This window comes from Carassius gibelio, chromosome B12 (assembly GCF_023724105.1).
Source record: "Carassius gibelio isolate Cgi1373 ecotype wild population from Czech Republic chromosome B12, carGib1.2-hapl.c, whole genome shotgun sequence".
NCBI classification, from domain to species: domain Eukaryota; kingdom Metazoa; phylum Chordata; class Actinopteri; order Cypriniformes; family Cyprinidae; genus Carassius; species Carassius gibelio.
The window spans coordinates 19,778,930-19,795,439 of record NC_068407.1 but is presented as its reverse complement, the minus strand read 5'-3'; the positions used below and the strand labels follow the sequence as shown (position 1 = coordinate 19,795,439).

Below are 16,510 nucleotides of genomic sequence, written 5' to 3'. Positions count from 1 at the left end.
CTGCAGCTGCTTTCCATGTGCAATTCCTTTATTTGGCCATTTATTTGCTTTCGATTTGCAGAACTAAACCAACATAATTACTGCATATTCAGTCCTGAGAAAGCCATTGTATAAAAATAGAGATTCATCACAATCAACGGTCTTGTGACAGTGAGGATCACACACACACACACACACACAAACGAATCAGTCTGACTCTCCTTTCAATCACCTGTCACAGTCATTACCAGGAAAATAATTCATTTTATAATTTAGCATTACAATAGAGCAGAAATGTTGTATGTTAAAAGAGGAATGCATATTGTATAATAATTTACTGTATGCAGTACATGAATCATAAGCTCAAGCAGCAGATCTCTGCATCTGAAATCTTCTCAGTGGAAAGTGACCTGGTGAAAGCGATGCTTAAAGTTCTGTGTCGTGATGTCAGCGTCTTAAAAAAGCATGACTCATCTGGATCCTCGAGTGTCTTCTAAACAAGCGAGACCTCGATGGCTTTACATAACTGTCATTTCAACACATGCTTTAATGGCAGTGAGTTAAGACACGACCCGTGAGAGAAGGGAGGCTTTCTCGAATGCTCACAACGCCGTTAGAAACACAAAATAACCGCTAGTTCAATAGTTCATCCACATTTCTGCTACTACACTCTAAAAAATGCTGGGTTGTTTCAACCCAACTTTGGGTCAAATATGGACTAACCCAGCTGTTGGGTTAAATTTTGTAATTACAATTTTAACCCAAAAGTTGGGTTATTCCATATTTGGCCCAAGGTTGGGTTGAAACAAAAGCTGGGCACAGTGAAGTTAAATTATTCTCCTCACTTCAATTAAGGAAATTTAAAAGCGTAAAAGCATTAACAAATTACCACAGCAGACCATGAATAAATTCCTTGTGACTTGTGACTAATATGACATGTTTTATGCATGTATTATGTAACATACAATGCCTTAATTAAAAAGGTGTTCATTAACTGAAACATTGAGTAATAATGTTTTTCATCACTTTGACAGAACAAATATTTAATTTCAGTCAACACTGCTTATAGTAGAAATTAAATAATATTACATTTTAAAAGGAACCTGGAAAGAGATGTGAGGATTCGGAAAGAGAGAGAGAGAAAAAAAGATTCTTAATGCATTGAATCTTAGTGAATTATTTATGGAATACATGGGAAATTAAACCACACGTGCAGTGTGTTGTCTTCTTTCAAATGTTATTCTCCCGACTTCCTAAAATAGAACATGAAGTTCCTTCAGTCAAACAGATGGATAAGGATTATGTGTAATGTAGCCTTATGATTTGACTTGATTCATTTCAGTCAAACTTCCCCATACTGGAAGGGCCTCGCAGAATCTAAATATCAGTAGACTCGAAAATCTGAAGAAATAAAAAGAAAAAAACTCATTGGGAAGAAGTGCACAGGATACTTCTGTATTTTGACGAGTTCTGGTCTGTAATCCTGACTTCCTCTGCCAGAGCCACATCTTGCAGAGGCCTCGACTAATAGCTTTCTTTTCAAATGACCGCTTTGGTACTCGACTTCAGAGGGGAGGCCCAAGCATGAAATTCAATTACGCAGCACACGCTCGGCGGGCCGGTCCAGAGCTGCCGTGTTAATCCTCAGCATGACCACAGGATTTCCATCTCAGTCCAGATCTGCAAACACGAGGAACAGCCCACTACACGATTGACCGCGGCCTGCCATGGGAAGAGGATCGGTGTGTGTGTGTGTGTGTGTTCTCAAGGAAAAACAGAACAGCAACTTCAGTATGAATGCATAAGGTGTGTAACATTGAGTAGAGACATAGGTTTGTGAAGAAAATACTGTATGCTGATGGAGTGAGCAGCCTAACTTTCCCTTGTTGACTGACAGAAAGCTGCTTGGTTTGAATTCAGCTTCATGCATCACTACACTATCAACAATGAGCAACTGAATTGTTTTTGACCACAAAGGTCTGTGAATTCAAGCGACAATGATTGTACTTTTTGACGATAAAAAAAAAAGAAGATTAAAATAAATACTGTGGATTGCATCATGTCCCGAACAAAGATTTTTTTTTTTTAATTCGACATTCCTCATTAATCTGATCATAAATTTTAAAGTAAATCTAAAATGGTTTTGTTAATGTTGCCGGGATAATCTGATATTTGTTTAACAATGAATGACAAAAAATATGTATACAAAAAATTTATAATAAAAAAAAAAAAAAAAAAAAAAAAAAAAAAATATATATATATATATATATATATATATATATATATATATATATATATATATATATATATATATATATATATATAAATAATAATAATAATATATTATAATAAAATTATTGAGCAAACCAAGATACATTTTTTTTACCATATTCTAACCTAAGCTAGAAAAATTAATTTTACATTTTTGGACTACAAAAAAATTAAATAAAAATAAAAACTAAATAAAATTCTGTCTTATAGGCAAAAACATTGTAATTTTTGCTTCCTGTTTAAACAAGCCCAGAGCAATTCAGCGGTTTAAAACTGATTTTGTGTAAAAAATAAAAATAAAATCAGCTGATAGACCAAAACTACACCCTGTCTGAATAAAGCTGTATTCTATTAGAAAATGCTTTCTAACACCAATCCTCTTCTAAGTTCCTCAGCTCATGATTATGAGAGCACAGAAGGGCCATCTGAGACAGAAGACCACTGGCAGTAATTAGACTTTCACTCGTATGGAGTGAAAACACCATCTCTCTCAGTCCCTGAAGACGAAGCCGCTGCACTGAGGGGTCAATGGACGGACCGCCAAGAAATGCAGAGGAGGTTTCCTGCCCGGATCCTGAGTGGGAACATTCGGGACTGAAAGTGTTGTGTTCTGTGTCTCAAACGTGGTCCAGACGGACCCATGCTGAATGCGGAGGAATCTGAAGGCAGGTTTTGGGAGTCAGGCTTTGGTCTGTCATTATGACTTGATTACCCACCGCTGGAGATTGGTGTCATCAACATGACATGATCTCAGGAGGCTTCTGAAGGCCTCCAGACTTTAGTCAGTCGCAGCCAAACAACTGAGAAACACTGAGACTGTGTTCAGTGAGAGAGACTAAATAATCCAATAAATATTCATTTTACAGGTTTACTCTGCAGATTCATTTATACTATTGAGACAGAAACACGTGTCTTTTCTTCTAAAATGAAAATCTTGTCATCATTTACTCAAGTTCATATTGTTTCTTTCTGATGATAAACAAAAATTAGAGATTTGATGGTATGAACATTTCTTCTCTCAATTATAGTAAACATAATGATCACTGTAAATCGTTTCACCAAGTTTTGTGTTTAAAATCAACAAACAATGAATTAAATGACTTTCTGTTTGCATAAACACTAAAACAATAACATTAGCAGTGATGTCCGGATTTAAAATGACAACATGACTGACAACAGTTTATCAAATAAAAGCTTTCAAATAAAGCTTTGAAAACGTTTCATACAATGGTAAAGCTTAAAATTCGGTCCATTTTCTGACCAGACAAACACTGAACACAAGCTGAAAGTAAATGTAACTCTTTGTAAATCCACTCTTTGACACAATGGAACAGCAGAATTAGATTTACATAGAGTGCAGATGAAAACAAAATGCCATTGAATCTTTACTGAAAACAGTCAGAACCTTGGTACATTCATATAATAAATTGATTTGTATACTGTATTCCCTTGCGCTCTTTTAAAACCTCTGAGCTTTCCACCATGTTTTCACACAAAACAAACCACTCTGTGTGCAGTGTGCACGAGAGACTACTTCAAACTCTGTGTTGCTTTATGCTGGACAGTGCATAGAATACGGATTTAATGATAATTAAAATATGAAACATCATACTAAATGTGTGGAATTGTATCATTTATTATCAAAATCGTTCAATCCCTAACACAGATTTTTGAAAGTTTCAGTGAATGAACTTGAATGGAAATCAACTAGCTTGTCATGACTGTTTCACTAAACCACAGTAACTTTGCTGTCTAACTAAACACACGCACACATGAGGCTGCCTCTCAAACACTGACTACAGAATTGTTATATTTTGTGCCTTATTGCATCTAAATGTCCAAATAGATACAAAATTATGTCAAAATGTACATGCACAAGGTCTTAAAGAGACAGCTGCCTAAATATACCTGCTACTGTCTGTGTCATTACTGTTTATTTACACAGTGAAGTCTATCCAGACTATTTTTCTACATCTGCTGGAACACCACTCTCTCGTGAACATGCATATGACAGTTAGAGGCAGATGGAGATTATGGTTTATAAAGCTGTAAATATGGATATTTTTCTAACACACAAATTGTTTCACTTCAGAAGCCTTTATTAACTGCCCGGAGCTGTGTGGAGCACTTTTTATGATGGATGGATGCACTTTATTAGACTTCAAAATCTCAACAGCCATTCACTGCGAATATAAATTATTATTATTTTTTAATGTAAATCTGATTGTATTTGATAGTAAGAAAGTCATAGGCTGGCTTGAGTAAATGATGTGTACATTTTCATTTTTGGTCGAACTATCCCTTTAAATCCAGCAACACAAGTTTGTGACGTTAGCTTTCGGAAACACAGAATCGTTGAACTTTGTTGTGGCTTATGATTAATATTGACTGTTTACTATTGTCAGAATGAATTCTGTTTACTTCATTAAATTCTTATTTTCTTGTTTATTAGCTTTGAAACAATGTTGTGTAAAGCTCAACAGGTAAAAAAGAGGTAAACATGACATGACTAATGATGCATTTGAGACCTGTTTTATGAATCAGTCTGGACTCAACAGAATTTACTACGCTACCCAAAATTCTACAAATCTCCTTTGTGTTCCATGGAAAAAAATAAAATAAATGCTAAATGGGGTGGAAATGACATGAAAGTGATATTTTTTTTTTGCACCACTCCTTCAGCGTGTTCCTTGGAGACTCTTATCTGATTCTTTGAGTCGATGGGAATCCCACTGAGTCTCGGCGGGAGTGAACCGAACACAAATCTCAGCTGATGTTTGGGGTTTAAATCAGCCTGCTAAACGTGAGCTCGCCTTGTTTTGGCCTTTCGCGCAATACAACTGCTCTTATTTTAGCAGATCTAAATGTAGAAATGATGGATGACGGCCAAACAAATGACCCTCGGGGCGAGTCGAGAATGGGGGGAAACCCCTTCATAAGACGTCAAACGAGCGGCGAGGAGGACGGAGGGCCTGTGGAGCGGCAGCTGGGAAACGGGCCGGTCCGATGTTCTCTGTTCATCCTGTGGGAGTCCAATGAAAGAGCAAAGCAAAGATGCCAGCGTTGGTTCTCCCAGAACACAAACCGGCCTGAGAGAATGCCATTCATCAGTTTTCCAGACCTGGAGCTTCAGTATTTGGGAAGTTCACCATGCTCAAGGGAAAACAGGTCTAATTTCACACATCCACATTCCCAGGAAATATCCCAGTCTGTGTTGTATATGCTCGAGTGTGCATGCTAATAAACTCAGATCTGACAGTAATATTGCACTGTGAGCGTTTGTGATGCATGCAGTTTCATGTTCATAGAAGACATGAAACTCATCAGCTCTTCAGACATGGCTTTTTGAGGTTTATTGGGAAAGAGAAGTGCTGTAATGTTTTGATAACCTTTCAGACCCTTGTAATCCTGCCATTGATGGCTTGAACATCATAAGCAAGTCCGCTGCCCTTCTCTGAGCTATAAATCATAAGTTAGGACGGGATTTAATGGGAAAGCAGAGGCACTCCTGTGAAAGCGCTGCAGATGAGATGAAGCTCATGTCCTATCAGTGTGTGTGTGGGAAAAACAGAGAGCGGCAGGAGAGTCAGATGGGTCGCTGGGCTCCCAGACGCCCGTCCCGCTCCAGTCCGCCGCGTTCTGCTCTCTCTGCTCAGCCGTACACCAGGGTTTTACAAGGAAAGGCTGGACGCGATTAAACGGACGGCGGTGTTTCTGAAGCTGACAGCTGTGTATATCTCCATTATACACAAACAATTCACAGACTTGAACGTCAAATTCAACAAGTAGCCTCTCAAAACTGTTTTGAAGACATTCCCAAAAAACGCAGCTGAAGAGCGCAGGCATGTAATTCCATGCAGAAATATTTACATGCAGCTAGTGCATACAGAGACGCAGAAACACAACATCCTACTGATACTGTGATGTTTTTGTGTTCAGATTCACACGCACCACACAACAGCAGTTAACTAGAACTGAAACTAAAACCAGAGACAACCCCTTTCATTACCTCAAATAGAATGTAAACTGGTATTTTTAAATATTTCATGTCAGTTAACAATCTTTTTTAGCCACCTACAAACACAATGGCACTATGTACTTTATTAATATGAATGTCTTTTTGTTGTTGTTGTTGTTTTTTTTTTTTTTTTTACTGTATTTTGAATTATGCACTTAATTGCATTGTGTTTTAATTCAAATGTCCATTGAATTATTTACCAGTAGGCATGGTTTCTCCCAAGGTTTGAATTCTTATTTTTTTCTTGCTTAGTTGGAGGCACTTCATTTCTTGTAATATTGTCGACCTGATTGCACAGACATTATCTGAAGAGAACTGACCTGAGATGGACGGTGACATCCCTGAATGGAATGATAAACTGACTTTGAACTGACATAAACTTATGTGAGCATGATAAGCATGTTTTTAATTTGTGAATGAATTCAGTTTGATATTTATTGAGGGTATTTATCATGATATACATTTAAAATCGGGTGATTAGTTTAGGACAAGCTGTAATATATTCCCTTAAAATGTAATGAATTAATCATTCAAGACATATTAGAAAAAAGGTAACACTTTATAATAGCTGCACACTATTAATCATTAATTAAGCATTAGTAAACAGATAATTCATAATTTATAAAGCATTAATAGACAGTAATAAGCAGTTTATAAATACAGATATAAATGCTTTATTCTTGATTTAAAATCATATCTATAATGTGTTTAATAATTGTATTTTCATACTTTATTCATGATCAATTTATCATTTCTCAATGAAGTATAGCATTATTTACAAACCAGTTATTTAGGAGTTGCCAGTCATAAGATCACAAGAAATGTAGTAAATTCAGGTAGTTATAAAGCATTTAGTAGTGGTCAGTTAACTATTTATGTGAGCTCATCTAAAGTGAGTCTAGTTATGCCTTGTAAAGCATTTATAAAGGATATTTAAAGGCTCAGTTATCTTCTAAACAAAAAAACGGAAACAAACACAACACAGTGATACAGAACATAGAAATATTAACAGCCTTTAAATCTCATTTGTAAAAGCTTTACAAGGCATAAATAGTCCTCACTTTAGATGAGCTCACAAAAATAGTTAACTAACAACTACATATGTTTTATAACTACCTGAATTAACCCTGAATTACAGTAGAAATACATGTTAATAAACCACGTATTAACACTATAAGTAACTATTACTATATGTCTGAATAAAAAGATGTATGAATGCTCATTTAAATAGTTTATTAATCATTTACTTACAATTTCTAACTGATCTTATGAACCATTGACAACTCCTTAATAACTGGTGTGTAAATAATGCTATACTTAATTTAGAAATGATAAATTGATCATTAATAAAGTATGAAAAAACAATTAATAAATACATTATAGATATGCTTTTAAGTCAGGTATAAAGCATTTATATCTGTATTTATAAACTGCTTATAAATGTCTATTAATGCTTTATAAATGACAAATTAACTGTTTCCTAATGCTTAACTAATGATTAATAGCATGCAGTTATTATAAAGTGTTACCAAAAAATAATACATTAAATTCAATTAAAATAAATTCAATTAAAACAAAACAAAAGGTAATTGCTACTTTTTTATCTCACAATACAAATTTTGAGAACTACAAGATAAACAAGATAACATAAAAATGTTAAATAAAAAAGTTGCAATTAATTCTGAGTTCATATTTAGCAATTTTTCCTCCAAACTGCAAGAAACCAAGTCTGAAATGTGAGATATAAACTGGTATAAAATCCTGTTCTTGTCTTTTCCCCATGGAATAAAGTTATTTCCATTTCTTTATCATGAACACTCTTATATGTCATTGACCCATCTAACCTCTGAGAAGAACAGATAAAAACAGATGTGGAAATACAGCCAGGGATCTGTTTTCGGTGGCATTCATTAACAGTCATGGTTTAGAATAACTTAACCAAACTCATATAAATGTATAGATTTGATGCCAGAGATCTATTCTGATCCGTGTGTTTACTTTAAACCACTATTATAAGTTGATTGTGCGTCTGCACCTGTTAATAAACAGCTGGCAGTGTTTGCTGAGTGAGTTCAGAAATAGCTTTCCCATGAGTTTAGGGTTTAAATAAAGGCTCGAGCAGAAACGCCCGACTGCCGGAACGACCTAGTCATGGGAACATTTTCAAACTGTCTGTATGAATTTAATAGCGTGAAGAAAAAATATCAAGAACGTGTAAATATCTATTTCGATCCGTTTTGTATAAGCAGAGCTACCCTACTGGGATTTGATGCTATATATATGCGTCAGAACGGCAAGGTCACGGACTCAAACGTCAAATGTCAAAACATGATCAACGGGGAAAGTTTATATGTCTGTCGGAGATTTATACGACAAAAACAGTGACATACAGGGAAATCATGAACCAAACGACTGACTACATCCATTCAGATAAGAAACCAATAAACACGGACAGCATACGAAAACATTCAAATAAGCAAACGTGGCATCTGTGGTGTTTCAGAGACTTCATTCAATGAGATGTAACAGTTGGCCATGTTTGTCCTTCTCCAGCATCATCTTTCTCCTCGTAATGGCTCAGTAACTCATTGTTGTGGTTGTGTGTTACTGGAGTGAATGGTTGTGACAACTGCTGTAAGAATAAGTTTCCATGCTTCCAGAGAAAGGGAGTGTATTTACTCTGAGCTGACGGAGATATGCTGGCGAGACGAGCGTCGCGAGGCGTCTTGGGTGGGCAGGTCTGCCCAGATACAAGAGAGAGCAGATAACACATGGAAATTGACAGATTTGATGCCAGATCTTCTTTTTAATGGGCGAGCGAGCTTTTAAAGCATGCCACGCCGAGTCGCTTATTTATGCTTTTATGGAAGATCAGAATAAAAAATGGTTGTGCATAACCACAAAAGATATGATAAAACAAATACACTAACAATGCTGCGGCCAGAGCCTGAAAATAAACCCTGCGTTCACTGAGGTCCTATAGACACATCTGGATGAACTTTGAAAAATAATGACATGTCCAGCTAACCATAAACAAAGCTTATTGCTGAGAATGATTAAGGAATATAATGTCTGAAGATTAGTTATCCTCTCATCGTGTTCTGTTCTGGCAACCTAAGATGTAATACTTTAATAATTTTTTATTTGATGTGGTGGATGAGGCCAGTATAGGCCTAATCAGAGCATCTTAATGAATCGCATATTAATGTTTGTGGAGTCCCCAAGTAAAGATAATTCAAAGCCATTTTACTAGTGTGGTAGACAAGTAAAGCTTGTCGAAAAATGTTATATTAACAGAAAGTAATAAATATATATATATATATTTAATTTCATTAGAATAAAGTACAAAATATCAAATTCGTAATTTTTTTTTTATAAAATTATGAAAAAATAAGTATAAGATAATAAAAAAGTATAAGTAATAAGATAATAAATATATAAAATATCTTAATTTAACTCAAACAAAACTAAAACATAATTATAAAAGACTATAAAATAAATTAACTATATTAAAAAAGGTAAAAAATAAAAGACATTTCCATGACTCTAAATACTACATTAAATACTATAATTAGAATAAAATGAATACATTTTTTTTTTTTTTTTTTTACATACATTACATAAAACTTAAAAGCTTTAAATGCTACTAGAAAGTAAATCAGAGTGTGAGAAATGTAATACCACACACACACACACACACACACGCACACACACACACACACACACACACACACACACACATATACTGTATGTATGGCAGAATTACTAACTAACAAAACTAAAGTAATATTATAACAAACAAAAAAACTGGAACATAGAAAACAATATAAAATAATAAAAATACACACAAAAAAAGATTAACTAATAAAATTAAATAAACAAACTTAAAAAAAAATATAGAAAAGAATGATAAAATAAAAAAGTAAAACGATAATACATGAATAGGCTAATAACGCAAAGGAAAAATTATAATCTATAATAAACATGTCTGGTATTTTCCAGCAGACAGAAAACTGGAGTCTCAGAGACCGTGTAGAAGGCAGTTGATCTTACAAGAGCTTGAGATTTTGGAAAAGTGTCTGTCATGTCCATGAGTGAAGCACATCATGTGTGTGTGTAACAGTACTGGTGCACACCGACCATCCCATGACACACTTACAGGTACAGTTTCTTCTAGCTGATTCCCATCTACTGCAGGAGTAATGTGTGTTTGGCGGTGAGGATTTATGCATGTTTTCTGCCGCTTTCTCAAGGACCTCAGACCTGGCCTCAACAACATTACTCTCCTCAAGCCCTTTCTCATCAACATCTGCAGCTCGTTTCTGATGCCGTTTCACGATAGCGTCAGCTCTGTTTCATACGTGACATCCTTTTCCCTGACCTTTCATCACACAGCAGGATTCTCCAGTGCTGTTGAACATCTATGAATCTTGCAGCAAACACTCCATCTGCATCCAGAAGCCCCTTGAGCACAAATCATCTCCGGCTGAGTCTGGTCTACCTGACGAACACTCGGCGTCTCCAGATCCACGCGCTGGAATGTTCCACCTGTTTATCCTGCGTTCTCTTACTATAAACCACTCCCGACGAATGGTTTTCTTCTCTGGACAACAAAGCTAAATATTGTAGACTGTGTATATGTGTTTAGACGACTGTCAAGCTCTTTATGATCAGTGGAAACAGGCAGCTTTTTATAAGCAAACTTCTTTCACCTCGTGCTTCGACATTTTATTTGTGACATACACAGACGTCCTATAGAAGTACACAACCTGAGCTTCATGGAAAAGGCTGTACGTTATGTTTGCTTCACCTAGCGCTGAAGCCACGTGTGAAATCTCTCGGACGGTCAGCGACGCGAGAGCTTTAACCCTTCGGGCCACTGGGAGAGGAGGATACGCTGGGTTTCTATCCAGTCTCGTGTTAGCAATTAAGAAAGAGAGGAATGTGAGATATGCAAACAAAAACAGAGATGGAGAAAGCAGAAGATTTCTAACTGGTGTCGGGTCATTGTTATGAGCCTCCTGACGCCGAAGAGAGGAAAAACAAAAGCACTCTTTCAGCTCAGAGGCTGCAAGACCTGCTGATGGAAACCACACAAAACAAAAATACATTGAAATCACCAATGGATGCTCTGCAGTAAATGGGTGCCGCCAAAATGAGAGTTCGAAAAAGCTGATAAAAACATCACAATAATCCACAAAAAATCCACACCACTCCAGTCCATCAATTAACGTTTTGTGAAGCAAAAATACTGCATGTTTGTAATAAAAAAAATAATTAATAAATGTAATAAAGAAACAACAAGAGATAAATGCTTTCATTTGGTGAAAACGTTTATCTGTTGTTGTTTCTCACATTTAAATCCACCCGCACACTTGTTTAGAGCTGTTTTGGCTTGTAAACGGTGCTTACATATTTCTCTCCTGATTCAGACCAGATCTCTTTTTTACTGGAGGATGCATGGGTTAGGGATTCGTATTTTGGCTAAAGTTGTCTTAATGATGGATTTGTTTCTTACAAACACACAAGACTGATGGACTGGAGTGGTGTGGATAACTTGTGATGTTTTTATCAGCTGTTTGGACTCTCATTCTGACGGCACCCATTCACTCCATCCAGCATCCATTGATGAGACACTGATGCAATGCTACATTTCTCCAAATTTGGTGAAGAAACGAACACATCTACATCTTGGATGACTTGAGGGTGAGCATCTTTTCAGCAGATTTTAATTTCTGGTCGAACTGTTTAAATAACGACCTTCACGATTCCCAAATGGCTGTTGATGTGCTGCTATTACCATTAATCAGTTCTGGTTCTAGCCATAGGCATGTAAACAACACAGTTTTGTAGCCAAGTAGCCTAATAGCTGCTGTGATTGCTCTAATATTTACGATAAGCGTCACGATAAGAGCGTTCACATGATTTCTGTCATCAGGTTCACATCAGCGCTGTCAGCACAGACACATGCCAACAGCAACCGCAGCTCGAGGAGGAGCGGCCTGTTCACAGAGACTCCATAGGATTCACATGCTAGGCTCCATTATGCACCGCTGCTTGTTTGGATTCAGAAAATGAGACTCTGAATAACCGGTAGGAAATGAAGCAGGACTCTGCCAGCGCTCAGGCCATCATTGTCTGAGATAATCAGCGTCATCAGAATTCAACACGATTAGCTTTCATGTTTATGTACTCGGCGCTCGCCATGTCCCATCGATTCCACAAGCGTTTTATTGCATTAAATGACAAAGATAACAAGCTGTCATCATAGATTTTGTTTTATCAAGCTCTGGCTTAATAGCTTTATGAAAGAGAGTCAGATTTGAGCTGTAATATAGTGATATTTTGAAAGTCTGTGGAAGGCATCCCAAAAATGCAGTGACTTTAAGACCTAGTGAAGTTTGAGAACGTTTGGAAAGTTTGCTGTGATATCATCAGATAAGTGCTGGTTCCCATGTGATAAGAGCTACCAAAGCGTTTAGTGGGAAATGACCACAGAGTGCTGTACTGGATGATTTTCTTCTCCAAAGACAGCGGCTGTTTTCCAGGATCAGCCAGGAAACACAATGAAATCGATCGACTGTGATGTGACTGATCATTTTGATTCAGTTTTCTCCATTTGGCTGCAAATTTTCTTCAAAATCTACAACAAGATTAAACTTTGAATGATGTTCATAAAATCTTTATTAAAACTCGGTAACCACTAGACAAGTAGAGACTAAAAAAACAAAAAAACATCTTACCTGGGTTTAAACCGTAATTATGCAAAGTTATGCAAACATTATGTGAAATTTTTGATCTCAAGCTGTTTTACTGACCTCTTTCTGTGGTTGAAACACTGATTGATCGATTACATGATTCATGATTAATTTCAGTCAGTTGTTTTGTTTCCTCTGATGTTTATTCATGTTTATTTGCTGCTGTAACCAGTAGTAAAGTAGAAGAGATAATAGCTTCACTACAGCAAAAAAATAAAAAATAAAAATAAAAAATACATGCATCAACTCAAAACAGGACTAAAAGATCAATATTAAGCATCAATACTGCATGAAAGTGAAGACTGATAAAAAAAAAAAAAAAAAAAAAAAAAAATCAATATTATCCACCCAGGTTATATGTACACCTGTTGTAATTTCTGCATGATTTAGACACAAACATTGCCGCCAGAGAAACATATAAATGACATTCTTTCAGTAAATGATTTCTGTACTCCAAAACCATTCATTTTGCCATATTTTAAGATTTGCATTACCTAAAACTGCCCATGGTGACATCATGTACTGATGCTAATGCTGTTCCAAACCTGTGTGACTTCTGTCTCCTGCGGAGCAGAAACGAAGACATTTCAATGTTTTCTTATTCATTCGAGTCCTGGGATGTTTTGGCATCTGACACTGACTTTCACTGTTTGATCAAAAACAGCTTAACATTCGCAAAGAGCTACAGCAAATGATCCGTAGAATATAAAAACTGAATCTCTAATGCTTGTGTCCTTGATGATCACCTGGAGCTGTTCACTGGCGTCTGACATACTCAGAAAGCGCTGTAACAGAACAGTTGCTCAATTATCTGCCGTGTCGCTGGTAAAGCGCTCATCCACGACTGTGACACAAAGGAACAGCAGGAAATCTCATCTGAGCCGCTCAAGCATGAGCCGTCACCTGTTGCCACAACAGATATTAATCCAGCGCTCAGCGATGGACAGAATCTCACCGCAATTAAACCAGCCTTCAAACTATTTCAGTCCTCTCGACTACAACTGACCTTAGAAATATCAGATCATGCATCCAGCTCTTCAAATGTAAAACGATTGTTCTCACACGCAGATCACACTGATACACACAAACAGACAAATATGGGCACAGTTCTGCAGGAGATCTCCTTATAAAGGTCTGACATTATGTGATGTATTTAGTAGAACTGTGAGAAAAGCATCTGATCTAAAATATCTGAGCACATGTTGAGAATCTGCTGCTTGTTGGCTTCAATTTGCTCTTATTTCCTTAAGATTTCTCCTTTTTCAAAGCCTGTCATAGCTCATTCAGTGTTTCAGTTTTTTATTTTATATGAATTATTTTATTGATATTAGTATTAATATAAAACACTTAAATTAAATAATAAAAATATCTAAAATGGTTAATTATTAGAAATTAAAATTACAGTATAACTGATAATTAAATGCTATTAGTAAATATTAATGTGTGTCAGTTAAACATGTTAAATGTTTGAATAATATTAATAATAGCAAAATAATTAAAATGATTTATATATATTTTATTCAATAATGGCATTTAATTAAATAATTGAATTGGTAATTTATTAAAGTTTGTCATTGTTGTTGCAAAGCACATAAAAAAAAAGAAATTAATTTTTAAAAAGTATTAATAAAAAAAAAACAAATATGTTAAATAATAAATTAATCAGTACAACTATTTAAAGCAAATTATTTTATTGAAAATAACTAAAATAATAGACCAGTCAAAATTATGTTTTAATGAATAATTACATTTTATTTAATAATGTAGTAGTATTATTATTAAGTGTGTGTGTTTTTTTTTTTTTTTTTTTTTTTTTTGTATATTAAAATATATGCTGATTATTAAGTCATTCATTGGTTCATTTCCTGGAAAAGTGTAAACACTGTTAATTCTGTGGCACTATATCAGACGTTGTTTGTTTGACCGTCATGAACACAGCATCAAGTGAACTATTCATTTGACTGACCAATGACAGATATGATTCAGTATTTTGTTTTGCAAAACTTGGCCACTTTTAATAAATCTCACTATAGATTAATAGCAAAATCTGTGCTACGGTTATTATCACACACACACACACACACACACAAAAAAACGTCAGGTCAAATATTTATATACTAAAGATGCCACAAAACGTAATGCATGAAGCGAGACATTCAAACAATCACTTCTCATGAGTGTGAAGGCATTTACCCAATAATTCCCCGTATTAGATTTCAGCCGAATCGACTGCACATGTTCACACTTCATGACCACCGAACACAAACTATGAAAGCCACTCATGGAAATATGCATGGTAAACAGGAAAACATGACTTGTTTATGCAAATGCAATTAAAACTAAACTAATGCAGTAAAGTGAAGCGAACATCTGCAGACTTTCTGAGCCTGAAGGGTTCAAAGCAGATGATGGATACAGCTCAGATACAGACAGGCTATCCCATCATCCTCTGAACACACCGAAAAACACAGAATGACCGTCATATTCCCATATCAGAAGAGCCACTTACAGTAAAAGGACTTTATCGAGCTGTGAGGAGCTCCATCTGCTCTTGCGTGGCTCATCTCTAGCATTCTTTATCGTGAAGTACGCCGACTATCATATGCAAACAGACTGATGTTGTTTATATTGCATTCTCTTATCAAAATATTTACAGCGTGTTTGAGGGCAGCGTTTGACTGTAAGCAGATGTTGCATCTATTCAGCGCTCACCTAAGCAAACGACTTCAATGCACAGATCCTGTAACATCAGCAACCCATGCACTTTCCACACAAACACAAACACATGCACAGCTAATGTTCTTCATTTGAATTTGCATCTCATTTTGTAAGAGTTACTGGCAAAGCTTTAAAGAAGGTGAGGTAAGGAAATCTGGACAGAGGGAAGAGAATAAACCCCTTTCTTACTATGCAAATCTTTCCACAATATTAAAAAAAAGTTTCTTGTTCACAGTATGTGCCAGGTGCCCTGCTTGGTGTCGGACAGTCTGATCTTTAATTTTATCTCCTTGAAATGAAAATGAGTGTCTTAACTTATCCTTACCACAGTTAGTTTTCGAGAAATCATGAATATGCAAATTAGGCCCAGCCCCCATCCAATCGGAGCAGCTCGGACCTGCTCCACTTTCATTCGGTTGACAAAAGTAAACAGGAACAAATTTGCCAGTAGGGACAGAAAAATAATATTGTTTTCACCTTGAATTAAGATTAGTTTCATGACCCCATTGCTGTTTTAAGCAAAAAAAAAAAAAAAAAAAAAAAAAATTATTAGAAAACATGACTTTAAATCTTTTCTTTTTTCTAAAGTGAAAAGCATCTTTATTTAAGAATGTTTATATATTTATACTAGAAAACAAGTCCAAACATCATTTTTTGCTGTGCCTTTGACTCAATCATCAGACGCGTGACGAGGTACATTAAGATGAAATGAGACGTGCTTTACTTGCTGAATTGTTAAATACTCTCAGGTATTTTTCTTCAAGGT

At 35.7% G+C, this 16,510-nt stretch overlaps 1 protein-coding gene across 12 annotated transcripts in view; it reads right to left on the bottom strand.

The window, feature by feature from the left end:
- Nucleotides 1–16,510, bottom strand: part of myocd (myocardin) — a 112,266-nt gene that overhangs the window by 82,067 nt on the left and 13,689 nt on the right. The gene's annotated exons all lie outside the window — the stretch shown is intronic.